Below are 23,408 nucleotides of genomic sequence, written 5' to 3'. Positions count from 1 at the left end.
TTTCCTCTATTAATAAGATTTCGCTTTTCCTTCTTCAAATCAAAGAAAATTTGTTATTTTAAAACATGGTGAGTGGTCATGCCACTCCTGCTGGGGATGGTTTTTCATTTTCCCCTTTCTATGCTCTGCATTCCCAAAACTTATTGGGGAATGATGTTATTTGACGGGGATGATATTCCTGCTGGGGATGGTTTTTCCCTTTCTTCCTTCCCCTCTCTGTGTTGTCCGACTAACTCGGAACTCGGTCGATAATCTGTCGGAGTTGTTCCTGCATCTCGAAAATCTGTTGGGGATCCTCTTGGAACTTTGTCCACAATTTTCTCAACTGTTGTTTTTCAGTTTTTCTCCAACTTCCCATGATCATTTGGTCCTCTTTGAATCTAGACCAATTCATCATTTGGTCTTGCACAAACGTCTTTTCCATTTCATTGCCTTATCTTTGGCCTGTCCTATTCACATTTTGCTTTGTACCATTTTGGCAACTAGTAGTAAGCTCTGAAGAATCTTTCTTGAAAACAAACTGTTGGAGAAAAAGTCTTTAAACAAAGAAATGAAAAAGTGATGATTTCAAAAGATAGAAAAAGAAGAAGTCTTTATGAACAAATGCTGGGGAAAAGAAAAGAACTTATCTGAATGATATAACCGATCTCAATGATCATGTTGTGCATTCCGGATTAATCAACCCAGTGTATTTATATCAATCAATCTTTCGGACGGCCTCATCTTGCTGGGGATCTCAACTCTTTGCCAAATGCGGATCCTTTTCGCCAATCTTGTCTTGTCACCTCATAGTGCCCTTCGAGGGGTTTTCACTAATAAGACTCTCTCCTTTCTCTCAACTCTCGTCGCCTTATGGTGCTCGTGAAGGTTTTCACCATAAGACTTTCTCATCTTGTTTCTCTCAGCTTTCGTCACCTTATGGTGCCTGTGAAGGTTTTCACCGATAAAACTCTCTCATTTTATTTTTCTTTCTCAGCTGGGGATTGGAGTGTTACCGATAAGATTTTCTCTACTAGGGATTCTTTTGGCTATCAATTTCTTTAGCTCATGATCCTCGTTCAGTCGTGGATCAGTGTATTATTCTCGGCTTTTATTTGCCTGACTTGGCACCTATCGGATACTGATCGGGAGGTCTTTTTTTTGGACATCCATATGGGTTTTGTATGGGGCTAAAGAAAAGGGTATCAAAATTCGAAATAACTTCGACGGGTAAAACATTACAACTCTTGGAATCAAATTTTCCCAAAATTTTAAAACATAACTTTTGCCCCAGTTTTCTTGCTTGGGGGTTTTTATTTTATTTTTTGAACTATGACCGAGCCGTGAGGAGCCTACGTATCCTCTTTGAGGAATCAGGTCGAACGTAGTTCACTTGATTCCTTTGTATTTCTTGCGGCTTTCCTTTATGTTTTTGTTATTATTTTTTCTTTCTTTTCTTTTCTTCCTTTTCATTTTCATGAGTGATTCCAAGAGAGGGGTATGAAAGAATAAATAAGTCTCAAAGGGGGAAGAAAAGTTTAAAGTGTTTGGATATAAGAACAAATTGCCTCTGTCACTTCATTCTCCGATAAATGCCAAATACAAACAAACAAACAAATGACAATTACAATCAAGGAAATTACACATAATATCTCTTGACTGCGTTAGAATTGATAGTCATGTCGATGCATCTTCCCTCGACATCTGTCAGACATAAAGAGCCATTGGATTACTCTGGTCACAATAAACGGCCCTTGCCAAATCGGGGCGAACTTGCCTTTTGCTTCGGCCTGATGTGGCAGGATTTGTTTCAACACCTGCTACCCCACTTCAAACTTTCTGGGGCGCACCTTCTTGTTGTAGGATCTTGCCATTCTCCTTTGATACAATTTCCCATGGCATACTACTGTCAATCTCTTTTCATCAATCAACCTCAACTGCTCCAATCGCTCTTTAACCCATTCATCGTCATCAATCCCAGCCTCATCGACAATCCAGAGGGATGTGATTTCAACCTCTGCTGGTATCACTGCTTCAGTTCCGTATACCAATGAATAAGGAGTTTCACCTACTGAAGTACGAACAGTAGTGCGATATCCCAACAATGCAAATGGTAGCTTTTCATTCCATTGTCTGGACCCTTCAACCATTTTCCCCAATGTCTTCTTTATGTTCTTGTTGGCTGCCTCAACCGCTCCATTCGCCTTGGGTCGATACGGGGTGGAATTACGGTGTGTAATCTTGAACTGTTCACATACTTCTTTCTTCAAACTACTATTAAGATTAGCACCATTATCCGTGATGATCACCTTTGGGATCCCAAATCTACAGATGATATGGGAATGAACAAAATCCACAACCGCCTTCTTGGTTACTGACTTGAAAGTTTTAGCTTCAACCCATTTAGTGAAATAGTCAATGGTTACCAGAACGAACCTATGACCGTTAGAAGCTGCCGGCTCAATAGTTCCAATGACATCCATGCCCCATGCAACAAATGGCCATGGTGCTGACATTGTATGCAATTCTGTCGGCGGAGAATGAATCAGATCTGCGTATATCTAACACTGATGGCATTTCTGCACGAATATGATACAATCATGCTCCATAGTGAGCCAATAATACCCTGCTCGAAGAATCTTCTTCCCGAATACATATCCGCTCATATGTGGCCCATAAACTCCAGCATGTACCTCTGTCATCACTGCCGTGGCTTGACTAGCATCTATACATCTTAACAAACCCAAATCCGGTGTTTTTTTATACAACACTCCTCCACTAAGGAAAATTCCATTTGCCAATCGCCGAATGGCTCTCTTTTGATCTCCGGTGGCCTTCTCCGGGTATATCCCCATCCTGAGGTATTCCTTGACATCATAAAACCATGGCTTGCCATCCATTTCTTCCTCTATCATGTTGCAATAAGCATGCTGATCACGAACCTGGATACGCAATGGGCCAACATGAATTTTGTCTGGGTGGTGCAACATCGATGCTAAAGTGGCCAAAGCATCGGCAACCTCATTATGAACTCTTGGGATGTGTCTGAACCTTACTGATCGAAATCGTTTACTCAGATCAAGCAAGCATTGTCGATATGGTATGAGTTTCAAATCTCGCGTTTCCCAGTCACCCTGAATCTGATGCACCAGGAGGTCCGAGTCTACCAAGACCAACACGTCCTGGACATCCATGTCTGCAGCTAACCGTAAACCCAAAATGCATTCCTCTTACTCAGCCATGTTGTTCGTACAATGGAAACGCAACTGAGTTGTAACAGGATAGTGATGTCCTGTTTCAGAAATAAGTACTGCTCCTATTCCAACTCCTTTCAAATTTTCGGCTCCATCAAAGAAAAGTTTCCATCCTGGTTCCTCGGTTAATTCCAACTCATCTATGTGCATCACTTCTTCATCAGGAAAATACGTCCTCAAGGGCTCGTATTCTTCATCAACAGGATTCCCCGCCAAGTGATCGGCCAATGCTTGGGCTTTCATGGCCGTCCTCGTCACATAGACGATGTCGAACTCCATGAGTAATATTTGCCATTTCTCCAACCTCCCTATGGGCATAGGCTTCAGGAAAATATACTTCAATGGATCCAGGCGTGAAATGAGGTAAGTAGTATATGACGACAAATAATGCTTCAACTTTTATGCCACCCAAGTTAGGGCGCAACATGTCTTCTCAAGTTGAGTGTACTTAACCTTATAGACTGTAAACTTCTTGATGAGATAATAGATGGCTTGCTCCTTCCTTCCTGTGATATCATGTTGCCCCAGTATGCAACCAAATGAATTCTCCAGTATCATTATATAGAGAATCAACGGTCTTCCCGGTTCAGGTGGGACCAACACAGGTGGGTTCGATAGATATCCCTTGATTTGGTCGAAAGCTTCCTGACATTCTGTCGTCCATTCTACCACGACATCTTTCTTCAGTAGCCGAAAAATGGGTTCACAAGTCGCCATGAGTTGAGTGATGAACCTGCTGATGCAATTCAATCTTCCCAACAGACTCATTACTTATGTTTTATTCTTCGGCGGTGGCAATTCTTGGATGAATTTGATCTTTAACGAGTCCAACTCAATGCCTCGCTAACTGAAGATGAATCCCAACAACTTTCTAGATGGAACACCAAATGCGCATTTGGCCGAGTTGAGCTTAATATCATACCTACGAAGTCTTTGGAAAACCTTCCTTAGGTCTTCTACGTGGTCTTCCTGACGCCTGGATTTTATGATCACATTATCCACGTATACCTCAATCTCTTTGTGTATCATGTCATGAAACACAGTAGTCATTGCTCTCATGTACGTTGCCCCAGCGTTCTTCAAACAAAACGGCATTACCCGATAGCAATAAGTCCCCCACGGCGTAATGAAGGCCGTTTTTCCGCATCTTTTTCATCCATCAGAATCTGATGATACCCGGCATAGCAATCCACAAAGGACCCAATCTCGCGTCCGGAACAATTATCGATCAGAATATGGATGTTGGGTAATGGAAAGTTATCCTTGGGGCTTGCCCTGTTCAGATTGTGGTAATTGACACATACTCTGATCTTCCCATCTTTCTTCGGCACTAGCACCACATTAACTGACCAATCAGGATATCGGGTGATGCGAATAACCTTTGACTGCAGCTGCTTGGTTACTTCTTCTTTAATCTTCACACTCATGTCTGTTTTGATCTTTCTCAATTTCTGTTTGACGGGCGGGCATGTCGGGTCAATGGGCAATTTGTGAACCACTAAATCAGTGCTTAAACCCGGCATGTCATCATACGACCATGCAAAAACGTCTTTGAATTCAATAAGTTCTTTGATTAATTCTTCCCTGATATTGGGTTCAATATGGATGCTTATTTTGGTTTCCCTGACATCGTCTGCATCCCCTAAATTGACAGCTTCAGTGTCATTCAAATTTGGCTTGGGTTTCTCTTCGAACTGGCTTAATTCTCTATTTATCTCTTCAAAGGCTTCATCCTCATCGTATTCCGATTCATCATCATAATCGACCTCTTGTACAATTAGTTCGGAATCAGATTGATTTTTTAGACTGGGTTGAAGATCCGTTGTTCATACCATGTCATTAGAACCAATATAAAGAGAACAAGACTCCCTCCGGGTATGAAGGGGAGTAGCCATCCAATTGTTGATATTTGCCCTAGGCCCCACAACCTGTACATCTAACCTACTGGACCCTTCTCCAGCTTCTATGATGTTGACATCAACGAACAACCTTTCAAAGCCCTCATTAAAATCTCCATCTGGCCCAATCAGTGGTCCGAGAACTTTCGGGACCGACAACTTTCTGATACCTGCTCGGACAAATGATCTGGATAGGCGGGGTATTGTCTTGGGAAGGACCCAGACTCTTTTCTTCAACTTGCGGGCCTGTCTCACATCCGCCGCTATACGCCTGAACCCCAACCCAAAGATATCCAGATTTTTGGGCAAAGAAACCGGCTGAACAATACCCTGAAGATCAACCCCTAAACCTTTGCCTGGCACAAACCCGTTCTTCATCATCTCCGAGGATACCATGACAGTTGCAGCTGCTATTTTGGGAAGTGGGATGCTTTCACATTCGGGAACTTTGTCCACTAAAACCGTATCGAAAACATAGTAAACCCACGGTCCCTTTTCATCATCAGTCTCTATGAAGGGTATGATGGCATCACTTACGGCACTTGCATTGTCTTCCCCATGTACTACGATCTCTTTCCTATCCCACTCGAATTTGACCATCTGATGTAATGTAGAAGGCACCGCTTTGGCAGCGTGGATCCAGGGCCACCCCAACAGAATATTATATGACACTGCCACATCTAACACTTGAAACTCCATGGTGAACTCAACTGGACCAATTGTTAATTCAAGTATGATGTCACCCACTGTGTCTGTACCACCACCATCAAACCCTCGAATATAGATGTTGTTCTTGTGAATCCTATCACTATCGACCTTCAATTTATTCAATGTGGTCAAAGGACAGATATTGGCACTGGACCCATTATCAATCAGTACTCGAGTGACTACCGAGTCTTCGCACTTAACGGTCAAATAAAGGGCTCTATTATGTTCTGTACCCTCCACGAGCAACTCGTCATCTGAAAAAGTGACCCTGTTGACCTCGAAAATCTTGATTGCTATTTTCTCCAGATGGTTTACAAACATCTTATCCGGAACATGGGCTTCGTTCAGAATTTTTATCAATACCCGGCGGTGCTCGTCTGAATGGATCAACAACGATAACAATGAGATCTGTGCCGGGGTCTTCCTCAACTGCTCCAAATGGAGTAATCTTGCACTTTCATTTTCTTTAAAAATTCTTCCGCCTCCTTCTTTGGTAACTGGATTCTTTGTCGCTACTGGATTAGCCCTTCTTAACTCTACGGGAGCAAAACACCTTCCTGAATGAGTTAACCCCTATGCCTCACATATTTCCTCCACAACTTCCTTCCTCTTATGCATCACCATTACTTGACTGTAGCTCCATGGCAGAGCTTTCTCGCTGATTATCGGCAACTGCATTACTGGCCTGATTACAATTGGTCCTGTGCATGCCCCGTTCACGGCTACTGTCTTGCTTGATATCCCTTGCACCGTTACTTTGACCGGCTCTGGATTCTTGGAAACATCAGACGAACTCTTTCCTATCACCACCACTGTCTTGCCTTCTACCCTTTCCGACTGTACTATCGCTTTTCCACTGATCGACTTTTCTTTCGGACTGGCACGGATCATCATTACCATTTGTGAGGGCTTCTTGAGCTTCCCTCCTTCGTGCACTAGTTCGATCATGTGGGATTCATGGTGTGACGACAACGGGTTCTGATTGATTTTAGGTGTCTCTGGCTCCTGGACCTCGATCCTATTTGTGTCAATAAGATCTTGTACGACAGCCTTCAACTTCCAACACTTCTCAGTATCATACCCGGGAGCCCCTGAACAATATTCACAGCTTACCGAGTGGTCCAGATTTTTGGGAAGGGGATTTGGCAATTTGAGCTCCACAGGACTCAATAGGCCTAACTGCCTCAATTTGTGGAACAGAGTAGTATGGGTTTCTCCTAGTGGTATGAATGTTCTCTGCCTCTGTACCGTTTCATTCCTGAAAGTTTGATTCCCACGGAAACCTGGTCCCGAAGGATTCCTGTAGGCCCTTGATGGTGGATATGTGTTTTGTGGAGGTGGATGTGTTTGTGGAGGTGGATATGTATTTTGTGAAGTCGGCGTACTCCATTGTGGGCGAGCTGGGGGCGGGGTGTAAGTTTGGGCGTGATGGACAGAGAAATGTGGCTCTTGTGGTGGGTAGTAGGGTTGTGGAGGGCCGTAAGGAATGTGTGGGTAATTTGAGTTATGGGGTGTAGGTTAATAGTGAGGGGGGAGACCTCTGGATCTGGACCAAGTACCTGCCTTGACTGTTGCGACATCTTCCCTTTTCTTCTTTCCAAGCGCACCTCCCGTGCTGCTCTGGATGGCCTAAGTGGTTGCTCTAATCGCCAAATAGCTCAAGATTTTGTTGGACTTAAGTCCCTCTTCAATCATACCGCCCATTTTTACTACTTCGTGGAAAGATTTGTCAACTGACGTCACCAGGTGACCGAAGTAAGTTGGCTCCAAAGTCTGTAGAAAGTAGTACACCATCTCCCCCTCTCTCATCGGAGGATCAACTCTTGCCGCCTGATCTCTCCAGGGGAACACGAATTCTCATAAGTTTTCCCCAAGCTTCTTCTCAAGTTTCAGCAATGTGAGATGGTCAGGGACGATCTCAAGGTTGTACTGGAAGTGGCCTGCAAAGGCTTGTGCTAGATCGTCCCAGGTGTACCACCTGCTAGGATCCTGTCTTGTGTACCATTCCAGTGCAGACCCGCTTAGACTTTGAACAAAATGAGCTATCAACATCTCGTCTTTTCCCTCCGGCCCCTCTCATCTTACTACAAAAACCTCGCAGATGTGCCATTGGATCACCGTGCCCCTCGTATAGATCAAACTTTGGCATCTTGAACCCTGTCGGCAATTGAATGTCGGGGAATGGGCATAGAACTTTGTAGGCCACACTGATTTGGTTTCCTAACCCATGGATATTCCTGAAGGACTGCTCCAGGCTTTTAAACTTTCAAAGCACTTTGTCTTACTCTGGGCTCTTAGCTGGCTATTCAGTCTCTATCGGGATCTCGAAGTGAGTTTTATAAGTATGAGGCTCGAGTGCTTTGAAGGTTGGTTCAGGGGGGTAATATTGGTTATCGTGAGCCTGAAACAACGGCTTGCTGGATGATCTTTGCAGCGTGGCTAGTGGGGGTGCCACAAAAATAGGAACATTTGGTGGAGGAGGGTTCAGATTGGGTTGTGAAGCTTGGGGATCATAGGCATTTCTTCCCTGATAGTATTGGTGACTGGGGAAGCTTGTCGAAGGGCCGGGGGAGGGTATTCCGGCGTGTGTCCTGGTGGGAGAGTGGGAATAACGGGAGGGTTAGGCACCTTTTTGTACCCTAGGTAAGGACAACTGCATTTCTTTCATCTCATGTCTCATCTTATCCATTTCCTCCTTCAGTATTTGATTCTCCGTCCTTTCATCCTCGACACTTTGGTTTGAACTAGTCATGCTTTTTAGTATGGGCCCTTTGGATCTTGTTTGGTAATGGTAATCTGCCAGAACGTTCTAACAAACTAACTGGTTCGAAATCTCTGGTAAAACAACAAACTTTGTTAGCGTTAGAGTTTAACACATATTGCAATTTCACGTTGGGGGATGCAATGTTCCTAGGCAGTTTAACCATTTCTAACATGTCTTTGCTTCGACCGCATACGTCATTCCGGCTTACTTTGTTTGTGCCTCGTTTAAGTGTTTCTGAAACTTTCTTTATCTCTCTTTTTATTTATTTCTTTTCCTTTCTTTTATTCACTTGCCTTTTCTCTTTTTATTTTTAGTGATGGTCCAATCTTATGTGGATTGCCTACGTATCATGTCCCCGTATGAATCAAACCGCGCGTAGTTCTGCCACAAGTGCGGAAAATAAAGACACCATTTTTGGATCTTTCAACCTTTACTAGCAAAACGCTTTATTACAAGGCAGAACATTTTTGAAAGACTTGATACATACTACAGACTTTATGCCAAAAAGGGAAATACAAACTCCGACGGACAACAGACTTTGTAGACAAGGAAAATACAGACTCAAACTATGAATGTTTCAGAGTTTTCAATTTTGGCGCCCGCGGGGCGTCGTTCGGCCTCGCCGCGGGCTTTGGTGCAAGGCCCCTTTGCAGATCTTTCAAATCTTCCATGATTTGGTGGACATAAATCATTATTGAAGCAAAGAAGGCGGTATGGGACATATCCTCACAAGCTAGGCACTTTATGGTGATGTAGTGCCTGATATCGTCGATTCTTCCCTTGATTTTGTCCCTTTCCATAAGCAATCGCTCTATTTGTTGATTCTGAGTCCCCAGCATTTGAGCATTGTAAAGGAGTTGATCCTGAAACTCATTCATCTGTTTCTCCATTCGGGCCATTAGATCATAGTAGCGCTTCCCATCTGCTCTAGCATCTCGGGCTTGTCTGAAGATCCGATCTTTGAGAGTGGATATTGTTCCTATCAATATAGCGATGTTCCTTTCGTAGTCCCTTTTCATAGACCGTGCTCGCTCTTCTGCCTTCTTTATCCATTTCACCTGGATTCTCGCTAGACCAGCTTTAGATTTTTCTAGGTCTTCTTGATACTCGAGGACTTTCTTCTTTAGACCGTTTATGAGCCTTTCGTCAGGCCGGCTTCTCTTCGGGTTTCCGGTAGCTATCTTCATTTCATGGATTTGAGCTTTGAGGACCTCGTTTTCCTGAGCTAGTTTTCTCTTTTCTCCCTCATCTGCAGCGATATGCAAATCTTTCTCAAATTTCAAATCTATAACTTGCTTCTCCAACTTGCCAACCAATCCCACTGTTTTTGCGACGCCTTAACGAATTCCTGGAGATGGGGTATTTTGGCCAGCCTTTCGTGCTCAAGTTCTCTCATGTACCAAGCAAGGTATCTTGGCGCCACTTCGCCTTTGTCCTGATCCTGCACGCAAGTATTTGCTTTTAAATATTGGCATTCACTCCAGATTTGACGGACTCTTGCTTCAGGGAACTGTCCGTCACGCTAATCTCAATTACTTGAGCACTAAGATCTTCCTTATGTGGCACTGTTTGGCATCACCCGAGCTGTCTCAAACCCCGTTATGGCGCGTAAGGCTGAATGCTCTTGAGCCCCATCAATAAAAAGTGGGTCCTAACTGCCAGCATATGGATGACCTCGTCAATGGGCATCCATCCTAGTGTCCATTGTATTTGGCTGGCGGTGAGGGTCCGAAAGAATGATGTCCACGCCGTAACTCCCTCGGGTAGACTGACCCCCTTGATTCTTGTGTAGAACTCTTCTATGCAAGTTTTCTTCGAGCAACCATAACTCAAGAGCTGAGAACGGTGGCAGAGATGCTCAGTCATCCATATTTATAGCAACAAGTTACACCCCTCGAAAATGTTCCCTCTAGCTTTGTAGGCTGTGAGAGCTCGGAAGATATCAGATACTATCATAGGCACAAGAGTGCTATCATCTTGAATGAGCAAGGTACTGACGACCCCGGCTATTTTCAGATCAATGTTTCCGACTTTCCTTGGAAATACCAAAATGCCCAAAAAGGTTATCATAAAAGCCACTCGTCTATGCTCGTCCCATTTTTTACGGTTACTTTTGATGCATAACTTGTTACTCGGGTTGTTGAATCCTACGACATGACCGTATCTGTCGTATATGAAACGCGGATTACAAAAACCTGCAGCAAAATCTGGGTTATGGACCGTCCTGGGTATCTTTAACGAATCTAAAAACCGATGCACAGTGACAGCTCTTGGAGCAACCAAGTATTTTTGCCTCAACGGAACTTCTGCATTTCCGATGTACCCGGCTATTTCCTCCAAAGTCGGAGTGAGTTCAAAATCGGAGAAGTGGAAGACATTGTGTGTCGGGTCCCAGCAGGTGACCAAAGCTCTTATGATATCCCCCCGAGGCTGGATTTCCAATAAACCCGTAAGACCTTTTAGATATTTCTTGACTTCATCTTGCCCTTCACCACCTAAATCATCCCACTATAGCCGCAACTTGAAAGGGATTTTAGTCATTATTGAAAAAGGTTCATTTTGCATCGTGCTCATCCTGCACATTTATTAAGGTGATTAAGCAAAAAATAAAATTTATTTGACTCAACTAATTGGCTGTTTTTTAATTTTTCACAGATTAAAAGAAAGATCTGGTTTCGAACACCGTCTTTCAGCACTTCGGGAACGAAGATTTTGAGGCTGGGTGAGTCAACCGGTCAAAAATCCAAAAAATGACTACAAGTGGCCGTTTATGCAAAGTCAGCCTTCCGGCGTCCCTTTTGGGAACACTCGGCTATTTTGACAAAAACGGCGTCACCCGACTTATTTATGATGAAAATTAAAATTTTGACATTTTTGTAAAGGGGAGGTTGGACCCGATGAGGGTTGCCTACGTATCCCGCACCCTATGAGAATCAAACCGGTGTAGTTTGGGTAGATAAAACAAACTTCTTTTGAAAACAAGACTCTTTTCAATGACAAATAAAACCATTTTTCATTTTCTCAAAAATTCGATAGATTTTCGACGCTATTTGGACATTGATTTTTTTTTTCAAAACAGGCGATTAACTACCTCTATCTCTCTTTCCTCAAAGTATTCAAAAGTCGGTCAGCATGCAAGTCCGAAGCAAATAAATGCACAGGTAGTAAGTTGGATGCATCAGGATGGTGTTTTGTCGTTTTGGTACACCTGTCCTAGACAGACCCAACCCCTGTGTTGAGCCTCCAAAGTCGAATGCACATGATGCAAACAAACGTTCCTACTAGGGATCCGGCATGAAGCTGAGTTATTCTAGGTTCGTAACCTGGGTATTTGTTCTAGACTATGTACCCGAGCGGACAACTCGAGTCGAGGAGGGGGCTACGTACCGGGGACCCGCAAGATCGTCCGGCTTTGTAATTTGTCCGACCTCTTTCTTATTTCAGGGTATGACACTAACAGAATAGGGAGGCTCAACCAGTAAGCACATCCCTGGAGGTGAGAAGAGAAGGGTTTCGTAGCAGTTTATATACAGTTCAGATAATATCAAAGCGATAAAAGCAACATTTTGCACATTTAGGCCAAAACATGTAATAAGGTCAAATAATAAATGAAGCCAAATAATAACAATTATTCCAGGCTCGAATTCTTGAAACTTGAACCAGAGATTCTAGGTGTTGTCCCCAGCAGAGTCGCCAGAGCTGTCACACCTTCTTTTGGCCCGCGCCTGCAAGGGCATAGAGGGAGTTTTTCCAGTTAAAGGACAATCGAAACGAGATTTGTTGTTTAATTCAGAGGCACCACTTGGGAGATTTATGGTGTCCCAAATCACCGGTTTAATCCCGAATCGAGGAAAAGAATGACTCAGTTTAACATTCAGCATACCAGAAATTCGGATAAGGAATTCTGTTAACCCGAGAGAAGGTGTTAGGCATTCCCGAGTTCCGTGGTTCTAGCACGGTCGCTCAACTGTCATGTTTGGCTTATTTATTTGATTTTAATACATTTTGAACCTATGTACCAATTTTAACCTTGAACCGCTTTTATCATTTATTATTTAAAGAATTGCAACGTCGTAAGAATGCATCTCGAATTGCGCCACATAAATGTACCCGCAATTTTTGATATGTTCCAACTTCTTTGAGATTTGGATTTGGGTCACATAAATGTGCACCCAATTTTAGGAAGATAACATTATTAAATACGCGCCTAAAAATACTAACACGTTGTTATTTTGATAAAAGCCGTAAATTTCGCTATGCGGCCTGTCTCGAAATCTAAGCATTTGAAATAACTATCCGTTGAGGGCCCCGCAATTTGTAATTTATTCGGAGAGGCACGCCTCACTTATTTTTAAAAGGTCTAATCAGCCACTTCTATTATTTCTTATTTTCAAAGAGATTGCAACATCGTGAGAATACATCTCGAACTGTGCCACATAAATGTACCCACAATTTTGATACGTTCCAACTTCGTTGAGATTTGGATTTGAGTCACATAAATATGCACTCGAGTTTAGGGAGGTAACATTATTAAATATGCGCCTAAAGATGGTAACGCATTATTATTTTGAGAATGCCGCGAAATTCGCTAAGACGACATATCCCGAAACCTAAGTGTTTATCATAAGCACCTATTGAGGGCCCCGCATTTTGCAACTTATTAGGTGAGGCAAGCCTCGTTTATTTTAAGGATATCCTAAAGCGACTATGGTTCTCTATTTACTTTTGTCTCTAAAGATAGATAAAAAGGCCTAATTAATTACAAGGGTGCAATGTCCCAGCTTTTGTTGTTCGAACCAACAACTTAACGATGACGCACCTCAACGATAATGCATACCTTCATTTTAATTGACAAACATGAACTCCAAAATTCCAAAACCAATTTATCATACCCATTATCTATTACGAACTATGGGTTTTAATGAACCGATTTAATGTAAATAAGCCTTTCTTTTCCTGACTTTTAATTGATTTCAACACTAATCTACCAACAACAATTCAGGTTTTGCTTACTATCGAATTCAAAAATTGTTATTCAAACGAAGACATCCTAATACACTAGCATGATTAATGATAAAATTACTAGCGAGTAGGATGAATATTACTAGATCAGCTCATGAATTGAAATCCTATTACAAGTTCATTACCCTTTTAACCTGACATTAATCTAGATCCACCTATTACTGATGACAATCGAGTTCCTCCAAACTGATTCAACAATCCCATTTCACAAATCTATTGAACTTACTACACTTCATGCCATTCCAAGGGTTCAATTTTACAGTTCAATGTTATACAACGTTTAACAGATAACCCACCTTAAGAAACAGTTTTGATTATACACATAACTACCATCTATATAACAGGAAAACATCTAAACTACTATCAATTAAAATGCAGGCAATCCTCAGTTGAACAATAAATGTGTTCGAACATTTCATTTCAAACTTCAACGAGCTTACATCAATGTGGTTTAGGGTAGTGTACCTGGTATTGGAATACAAGAAGAAGAAGATCAATAGAGTAGTATGTAACACAGCAACAACAGCAATAACCAGCAACAACCAGTAAACAGAACACCCAGTGACAGATTTGAAAACCAACAGGATTCCAGCACACTCAATGAAATAGTACCAACACAAACCAAAGCAGACCAGAAATAACAACTCAAGAAACCACTTAAAACCTCAGTGAAATCCTAGAAATAACCAGCAATCAGAACAGAACCAGAATGTATTCAGAAGTGCAAAAGATGCAATGGACAGTTCTGATTTTTTTTAACACTCAAAATAGAACACTCTAAAAAACTCTCAAAATACTGATCTCAGGACAAAGACAGCCTGTTTTCACTCTCTAAAACTGAACTCTTTTTGATTTTAAGACCAGCTTGTTTTTGCTTTTTAATTCTGAATTCTTAGTGTCAAAAATCAAGTCTAACCTTACTCTATAACTCTGACCTTTTTTTAGATTCAAAGCCCCCTCCAATTTGTCCCAAATAACTCCTATTTATACAAAAAAAAAACAGACTACTAAGTGCCCTGGGAACCCTCCACTAAACAGGACAGACCTTCTGCCCATTCCTTCTTATTTTAATAATTTACTATCACTATCTTTTTACAACTTTTTCAGAGTGCTTCCTTTTCATTTTTTTAAGTCTAAGACCCATGTTATTCTCTGCAGAACCATTACTGAATGTCCAGTCTGTTATTAAAATTAGTTAAGTGTGTGCAGCCTGGATTTTAATCAATCCCCCCATGTTATTTCTGACTTGATCCCACCCATTAATATTTAAACAGTTAGTTTAGTGGTACCTTAATGTTACTGACAGAACACTAAGTTACTGACATAACACTAAGTCATTTTCAGGTTTCAAGCCCAAATTACCCCCTGGGAATATGAGCTACTGCCCTGTCCTAAACCTCCTAATCTGATTTCTAAGTTATAACCCTAATAACTGATTTCTAACTGATCACAAAATAGAAACAAAAATAACACAATTGTACAGTAATTGACAAAAATAGAACAAATACATATTTTTGTGATTTTCTTTCCTTTAAAACCAAACTATGGTTTAATTAATTCCAAAATGCACAATTAAATCCTAAATATGCATGCAACATGTATTTTTGTATTTTTAATTAATTAAACAAAATAAACACTCATAGACAAAATAATTATAAAAAATGTCAATAGAAATTCTTAAACTTGTACCCAAATGACATTTGTTTTATTTTTCGATTTCTTTTGGTGTAGTTTTCGTGAGGCAAAAATCACGTGCTCACACCCATATCAACCTCTCGGGCCATACTAGCCAGAATACTGGGGTTCAACCTCGCAACAAATCTCCATACTCTCTATGCATCTGTAGGACGTATCATGAGTGCATGGTGATACAACTCAGAGAATCTCACCTCATAGTCGGTCACTCACAGTCGACCCTGCTCTAGCTGCTTGAGCTAACCTTCACTTTTGTCATGACCCAAACCGATGGGCCGCAATAGTCACCGGTGCTTTACTCCACCTATTACCAACATAATGTATCCTTTCATGTAATACTATCATAGATAACTAAGCCAGAGTCTTCTACGACTGTATGATTGTCAACATATATGATGCATGGATAATAAGTTGAAATCTTAAGTACGTTCATAATGTAACTAATTTTGGATCATCGATTTAATATTTCCTTCTGTTCCTTCTCGGCTTCCTTTAAACATAAGCTATTACTTTCTCGAGTCTTTCTAGCTCCTTGTTGCATGCATATTTAGCTTGTCTTAGTTCCCATACATGCCGGAATTTTCATGCAACTTCATATGATCTAGATTATTACTTTTGATTTTACTAAGTTGTTACAAGACCATTTCCTTTTTAGGTCACTGTGCTTAGGTTGCATCCTTCTTCCTTATTTCCTCAGCTAGTCTATAATTGTAATACTTGAGAAATATTCAGATAGGAGTTGGGGTAGTTAAAGGTACTGTATGAGAATTACAGAAATAAAAGAGAATACCACTAGGAAGACAGTCAAAATATCAAGTTTAGAAGCAACCCTACAAGCACAAGGGCCTGGAGGTAAGTAACCTCGGATAATTATATGCGGGGAAGGACATCAAAAATTTCATCAAGTATACGATATAATAAACCCACAGCTTTACTCTTCCCTCTAAAGGGTGGAATGTACCTGTCCAAGAGAAGCTATGTAAATAGGTTGTAATGACCCGGCCGGTCATTTCATGAGTTACTGCCCTATTTTCCAAATTTCTACTTATTTATGCTTTGTTCATCTATGTTATATGGTATCGGTTTAGTCGGTTCCAATCCAGAAAGGTTTTGGGAAGGTTTGAGACACTTAGACTTTTTTGAGTAAGCTTAGGTTAGAAAAGTCAATCGGATGTTGATTTATGTGAAAAAGGACTCGGATGTGAATTCTGATGGTTCGGATAGTTTCGGGAGGTGGTTTGGGACATAGGAGCATAATCGGAATGTGTTTTGGAGGTTCGTAGATTTAGGCTTGATTTGGCAAAATTGGAATTTTGGCATTTTCCGGTTGATCGGGGAGATTTTTATATAGGGGTCAGAATGGAATTCCGAAACTTGTGTAGGTCCATTGTGGCATTTGTGACGTGTGTACAAAATGTTAGGTCATTCAGACAAGGTTTGATAGACGTTTTGATCGAATTCGGAATTCGGAAGTTTTTGTAATTTCTAGGGTTGAATCCAATGATAATTTGATGTTGTTTTGAGTGTTACGAGGTTTGGAACAAGTTTTAATGATGTTATGGGATAGGTTGGCATGTTTGGTTAAGGTATCGATGGTCTCAGGTGAGTTTCGGGTGGTTAAACGGATCAAATCCTTTTTCTGGAAGTTAAAGATTTCTCAGTTTTGTGTTGTAGATTTTTTTCTCTTCACAATCGCGAGAGGACCCTCGCATTCGCGAAGAGATGTTAAGTGAGGTTGGACAGTTGCCCTTCGCATTCGCACATGTTGAGGCTGAGTATTCATCACAAGCGCGAAGAAGGTCCCGCTGTAAGCACGTGATTTTTGACCCTCCCCGAGAATTTTCACATTTTTAGTGTGAATATGTGAAATTGGGTCTAGTATAGCTATTTTAACTATTTTACTTTATTTCGTTGCAAAAAGAAAAATTTCAAAAAAAATATATATATAAATTTTAGTTTATGTATCTCTCATAAACTTGAAAAATACAAAAATTGCACTTTATTTTTGCACTTTATATAATTTCGAAAATTACAAAAAATAAAAAAATAAAATATAGTTCTATTAAGGTTTTATAGTCATTTTAACTTTGAAAAATACAAAAAAAATATTGCTTCATATTTTATCTTAATATTTAAAAAACGAAAATTACAAAAAATAGTTTTATTAATATTTTGTAGCTATTTTAAATCTTGAAAAATATTTAAAAAGATATAGTTTTGCTTAAATACTAGTCTTATTTTTGGTAGTTATTTTGTTTACATAGGACTAGTTAAGCAACGTTTTCCTATTTCTCGGGTCCGGGCAAAAGAATAATATTCGGGTTCAAACTACCCGATTTTAGGCCTAATTTCGGACCTAACCCATAATAAACCGTGTCCAGGACACGTGGGGAACCCCACCACGCGTGGGGGACATATGCCTCGAACCCCACCACGCGTGGGGCTCATTTTCATGGGCATTGTATTACAAAAACACGGACAAACACATGGGACCAAGGACAAAAAACTTTAGGAAAAAATTGGAAAAAGGACAGACTTTTAAAAACCTTTGAAAAGGAGACTACTGTTCTTCTTCCTTCTTAAAAAGAAAAAGAAGAAGCAGAAACGAAAGCCCTTCGACCACTGTTCCTCTTTCTTCTTCAAATGAAGAAGAAAGAGCAAAACCCTACTGGCGGAGCCCTACCTCCCCCAGCGTCCAAAACCAAAAGACCTCCCCCGTCACCTTCCCCAGCTCCCTCTCCGCCATAACCACCAGCCCCACCATCGTCAAAACCACCTCGTCACCTTCCCCGAGCTCCCTCTCCGCCATAACCACCAGCCCCACCATCGTCAAAACCATCTCGTCGCCAAACCAGTCGCCCTCACGACCAAAAAACAGTTCAACACCACCACCAAACCAGTCACCCTCACGTCCAAAAACCAGCTCAAAACCACCAGCTCCCTCCACTTCCGTCAACGGTTCAAACGACCATAACCACCTCCCCTCCGTCGACCCACTGTCGCACCCAACAGGCCCGTCACCTTCCCCCAGCTCCCTCTCCGCCATCGTCACTGCCCACGTTGCCACTGTCCCCCGCCTTCGACCACCAAACACCGGCAACCACCCTTCCTCCTCCTAGCTCTAACGAACCAGTCCGCCATTTTTAGTCCGACGAGCAGCTATCGCTGCATGCCAGGCAGTCGTAGCTGCGCTTCCGAGCAGCGGTGGGTTGCTACGATCTTGCTTGGCTGAGTTGTCTGTTTTTCCGTCGAGGTCGACTCTGGCTCGTCGAGGTCCGGTACGTCGAGGCGTTATCCGAGGTTCCGTCGTTGTTCTTCGTTCAGAAAGGTCCGGCTTGAGTTCCGTCGGAATCGTGTTTGTCGTTCTGAGTTTGTCGAGGCGCAAAGGTTAGTAAACCTCGATGTATTAGATAAATAAACTTTACGTCGAATGTTTGAGTTGCAATATGAAATTGGTATGGAAATTTTCTGCCTATGTTTCATTATCTGCATTTTGGTTCATTTTCATGTTATGTTATTCTTGTTTATTTGATGTCGTTTAATTAAGTTTGACTAGTTGTTCTATGACACAAGTTCGACGTTAATCTGTTCGTCCTTTCCTTTGCTTAGGTCATTCGGACAATATTATTATTAGTACATGCTCTTGCTACGCCCGAAACACTCGTTCACTAAACTCATTTTATTAATTTTTGACAAGTTATGAGATTTTAGTTGTAAAAAGTCATAAGGTTTAGTAATGTTAAAGGCGTAAAAATGGCATCCTTTAAAAATAAAAATAAAAAGGGTAAATAAAAACAAGTAAATAAATAAACAAAAAAAAACGAGACTAGCTTCGCCAAAATAAAAATGTACAGATTGCGGAGCCCTTTAAATGTATATATTAAATACTTAGATTCCGGGACGGGCCGTTAGCAAATTTCACGGCCCTACCCAAAAGAATAATGCGCTAGTTGCTCTAGGCGCGCCTTTAATAATTTAATTTTCCTAAACTCGGGTGCACATTTATGTGACCCAAATCTAAATCTCAACGGAATCGAAATGTGTCTCTAATCACGGGTACATTGACTGTGACGTGGTCTGAGATGCATTTCCATGACGTTGCAAATTCTAATAAAAAAATAAAAATGAGATGAGCCTCCACAAATAAAAAATACAAAGTTGCGGGGCCCTCTAAATGTATATATATTAAAACACTTAGCATTCGGGACAGGCCGGCTAGCGAATTTTACGGCTTTCCCCAAAATGACAATACGCTAGTTGCGCTAGGCACGCCTTTAATAATTCAATTTCCTTAAACTCGGGTGCGCATTGATGTGACCCAAATCCAAATCTCAACGAAAATCAAAATGTGTCTCTAATCACGGGTACATTGACTGTGACGTGGTCCAAGATGCATTTCCATGACGTTGCAAATTCTAATAAAAAAATAAAAATGAGATGAGCCTCCACAAATAAAAAATACAAAGTTGCGGGGCCCTCTAAATGTATATATATTAAAACACTTAGCATTCGGGACAGGCCGGCTAGCGAATTTTACGGCTTTCCCCAAAATGACAATACGCTAGTTGCGTTTGGCACGCCTTTAATAATTCAATTTCCTTAAACTCGGGTGCGCATTGATGTGACCCAAATCCAAATCTCAACGGAGTCAAAGTATGTTGACGACCACGGGTACATTGATTGTAACGTGGTTCGAGATACATTTTCACAACGTTGCAAATTCTTGATAAAAACAGTTTAATGATAAAAGCGGTTAAAAGTTAAATTTTGCACATAAGTTCATAATTGTATTAAAAATCAGATAAATAAGCCGAATATAACAGTTGAGCGACCGTGCTAGAACCACGGAACTCGGGAATGCCTAACACCTTCTCCCGGGTTAACAGAATTCCTTATCTAGATTTCTGGTACGCAGACTATAATATAGAGTCATTATTTTCCTCGATTCGGGATTAAAATTGGTGACTTGGGACACCCTAAATCTCCCAAGTGGCGACTCTGAAATAATTAAACCAATCCCGTTTCGATTGTCCTTTAATTGGAAAAAACTCCCCCTGCCCCTCGCGGGCGCGGAAAAAGGAGGTGTGACAGCTCTGGCGACTCTGCTGGGGATTAATGACCCAGAACCACTGGTTCAGGGTCCAAGAATTCGAGCTTAAAATAATTGTTATATTTGGCTTTATTATCTGATCTTTATTACATGTTTTGCATAAAAGTGCTAAATGTTGTCTTTTACCGCTTTTTGATATTATCTGAACTGTATATAAACTGTGCCGAAACCTTTCTCTTCTTACCTCGGGGGAGAAGCTTGCTGGTCGAGACTCCCTATTCTGTTAGTGTCATACCATGAAATAAGAAAGAGGTCGGACAAGTTACAAAGCCGGACGATCCCGCGGGTCCCCGGTACGTAGCCCCCTCATCGACTCGAGTTGTCCGCTCGGGTACACTGTCTAGAACACTGACCCAGGTTTTTGAACCTAGTATAACAAAGCCACATGCCGGATCCCTAGTAGGAACGTTTATTTGCATCATGTGCATTTGACTTAGGGGACTCAACATAGGGGTTGGGTCCGTCTAGGACAAGCAACCTGAAAATAATAGACAATCTTTCGGCATCCTATGTGCTACATGTTGTATTTAGTCAAGGGCGTATGGGTCATTTGGTCATTTCCAGCATGATGTTATTTTAATCAAAGCATGGGGAACATTTGTGGAATCCAAGAAGCCTTGGAATTCCCTATGTCCCCCACGCTTGCTTTTGGGAAAGCACATGGGGAACATTTGTGGAATCCAAGAAGTCTTGGAATTCCCACATGTCCCCCACGCTTCATATGTTGGGAAAAGCGCATGGGGAGCATTTGCGGAATCCAAGAAGTCTTGGAAATCGTCATGTCTCCCATGCCACATTTTTGAAAGAAATAATAAATATAAAAAAAAATACAAATAAAAACAAAGCATGAAAATTCAAAAAGATTTTGTATGTTGTCATCATTTTCCACATATAAGAAAATTGTGAAAAAAGGAGAAAATAACAAGTCCGAGTAGAGTCGAAACTCTGCCGAAATTTTGAAAATGAAAAATGTTTTGTTAGTTTGTTATATTAAAAGCAAAGGAGAAAGATAAAAAAAATCATCATTGTTCTGTCTTGTTTTTAAAAAAAAATATAGAAAAGAAAATATTTGTTTTGCCATAAAAATGAAAATAAAAAAAAGGGTTTTGTTTTAAAATGGGTTTTTATTTGTTTATCTGTTTATGAAAATGTCAAAATAAAAATAAAAATAATAAAATAAAAAGAGTCCGGCGTTGAATGTGATTTTATTATTTGTTCCAAAAATAAGTATATATATAATCAAAAAAAAATTCAAAAAGATAAAATAGATAAATAAAAATCAGAAAATATTTTAATTCTTCTTTAGAAAATTCAAAATTAAAAAAAAAAACATTTTAGAAGCATTTCTTATATTGAAGGTAAAATTCCGAAAAATATTTTCTTCTTTTCTTTTGAAAAAAAAACGAAAATTCAAAAAAAATATTAGTCTTTCTTTTAAAAAGAAAATCAATCAAAAAATAATATTTCCTCGCTTCTTTTAAAGAAGTTCTTTTAAACGACAATTCAAAAAAAGGGGTTAGTTCATCTGCTAATTTGCCTACTTATTATTTATTGCCCGAACTACGCGGGTTTGATTCTCACCGGGTGTGAGCTACGTAGGCAACCCTCATCGGGTCCAACCCCACCTTCTCAAAAAAGAAGGAATGTTTTATGTTTTTCGTTAATTTGTTTGTTTGTTATGAATGAAAAATAATAGTCTATTTGATTGTTGTGAAAAAAGAATAATAATAAAAAAAATAGAAATGGAAAAGGGTCTTCTCAAAAATAGCTTATTTGCCCGAACTACGCGGGTTTGATTCTCACCGGATGTGAGATACGTAGGCAACCCTCATCGGGTCCAACCCCACCTTTTGCTAAAAAAGCCAAAAAAACAAATAATAATAATAAAAAAAAATACATGTCAAATTTTAGTTTTGTCATAAAGAAGTCGGGTGACGCTGTTTTATCAAGACATAGCCGAATGTTCCCGAAAGGGACGCCGGAAGGCTGACTTTGCATAAACAGCCACTTTTTGGGTCATGTTTTGGATTTGGTCCAATTGGCCCACACAGCCTTAAAAATCTTCGTCCCCGAGACGTTGGAAGGCCGTGCTTGCAATATTGAGTTTTCTAATTTGAAAAAAATGATAAAAAGAGTCATAAATAAGTCAGGTGATGTTGTTTTGCCATAAATAGCCGAATGTTCCCGAAAGGGACGCCGGAAGGCTGACTTTGCATAAATAGCCACCTTCGGGTCATGTTTAGGATTTTTGGTCTAGTTGACCCACATAGCCTTATAAATCTTCGTCCCCGAGGCGCTGAAGGGCCGTGTTTGCAATACCAGGTTTTTATTATAAGTTGAAAAAAAAAACCAACTAGTCAACGGTCAGGTGAATACCGTTCAAATTTTGTCATAATAAGCCGAGCCAGCTTCGGCCGCATCTTAAACCGTTCTTGCCGAAATAACCTTAGAGTATCTTTCAGTTGTCGAAAATTTATTTTCGTAAAAGAATGGACAAATTTGTAAAGTGTCATAAAATAATCCTCCCCGGCCTCAAAATTTATATGAAATTTGGAAGGGGCCACATTTGCAAAAAATAACCGTCTGGTTGCATTAGCAAATGGAAGAAGGAAGTTGGCCATTTGTTTTTGAAGTTTGTAAACCCTTTGATTAAAATAGGCGGGTTGTTTGATTTTCAAGTTTGTAGGTCATCTTTAAACCTTTGAAACCCAGTTTGTTTTGATATGAAAGTGAAAAGAAAAAATGTTCATTATTATTTATCTTTTATTGGCACGAACTACGCAAGGTCTGATTCATGCGGGGTCATGATATGTAGGCAATCTCCATAAGATTCGACCACAACAACAAAAAAAAATGAAAAAGAGCAAAATGAAAAAAAAGAAAAGAGAAAGAAAAGAAAAAAAAGGAAAAAAAAACAATGAAAAAAAAAAGAAAAGTGATAAAAGAAAGAAGAACCCATTTTCTTTCTTTTTTGATTA

This window comes from Nicotiana tabacum, chromosome 18 (genome assembly GCF_000715075.1).
Source record: "Nicotiana tabacum cultivar K326 chromosome 18, ASM71507v2, whole genome shotgun sequence".
Taxonomy (NCBI): Eukaryota; Viridiplantae; Streptophyta; class Magnoliopsida; order Solanales; family Solanaceae; genus Nicotiana; species Nicotiana tabacum.
This window is presented reverse-complemented; position numbering follows the sequence as displayed.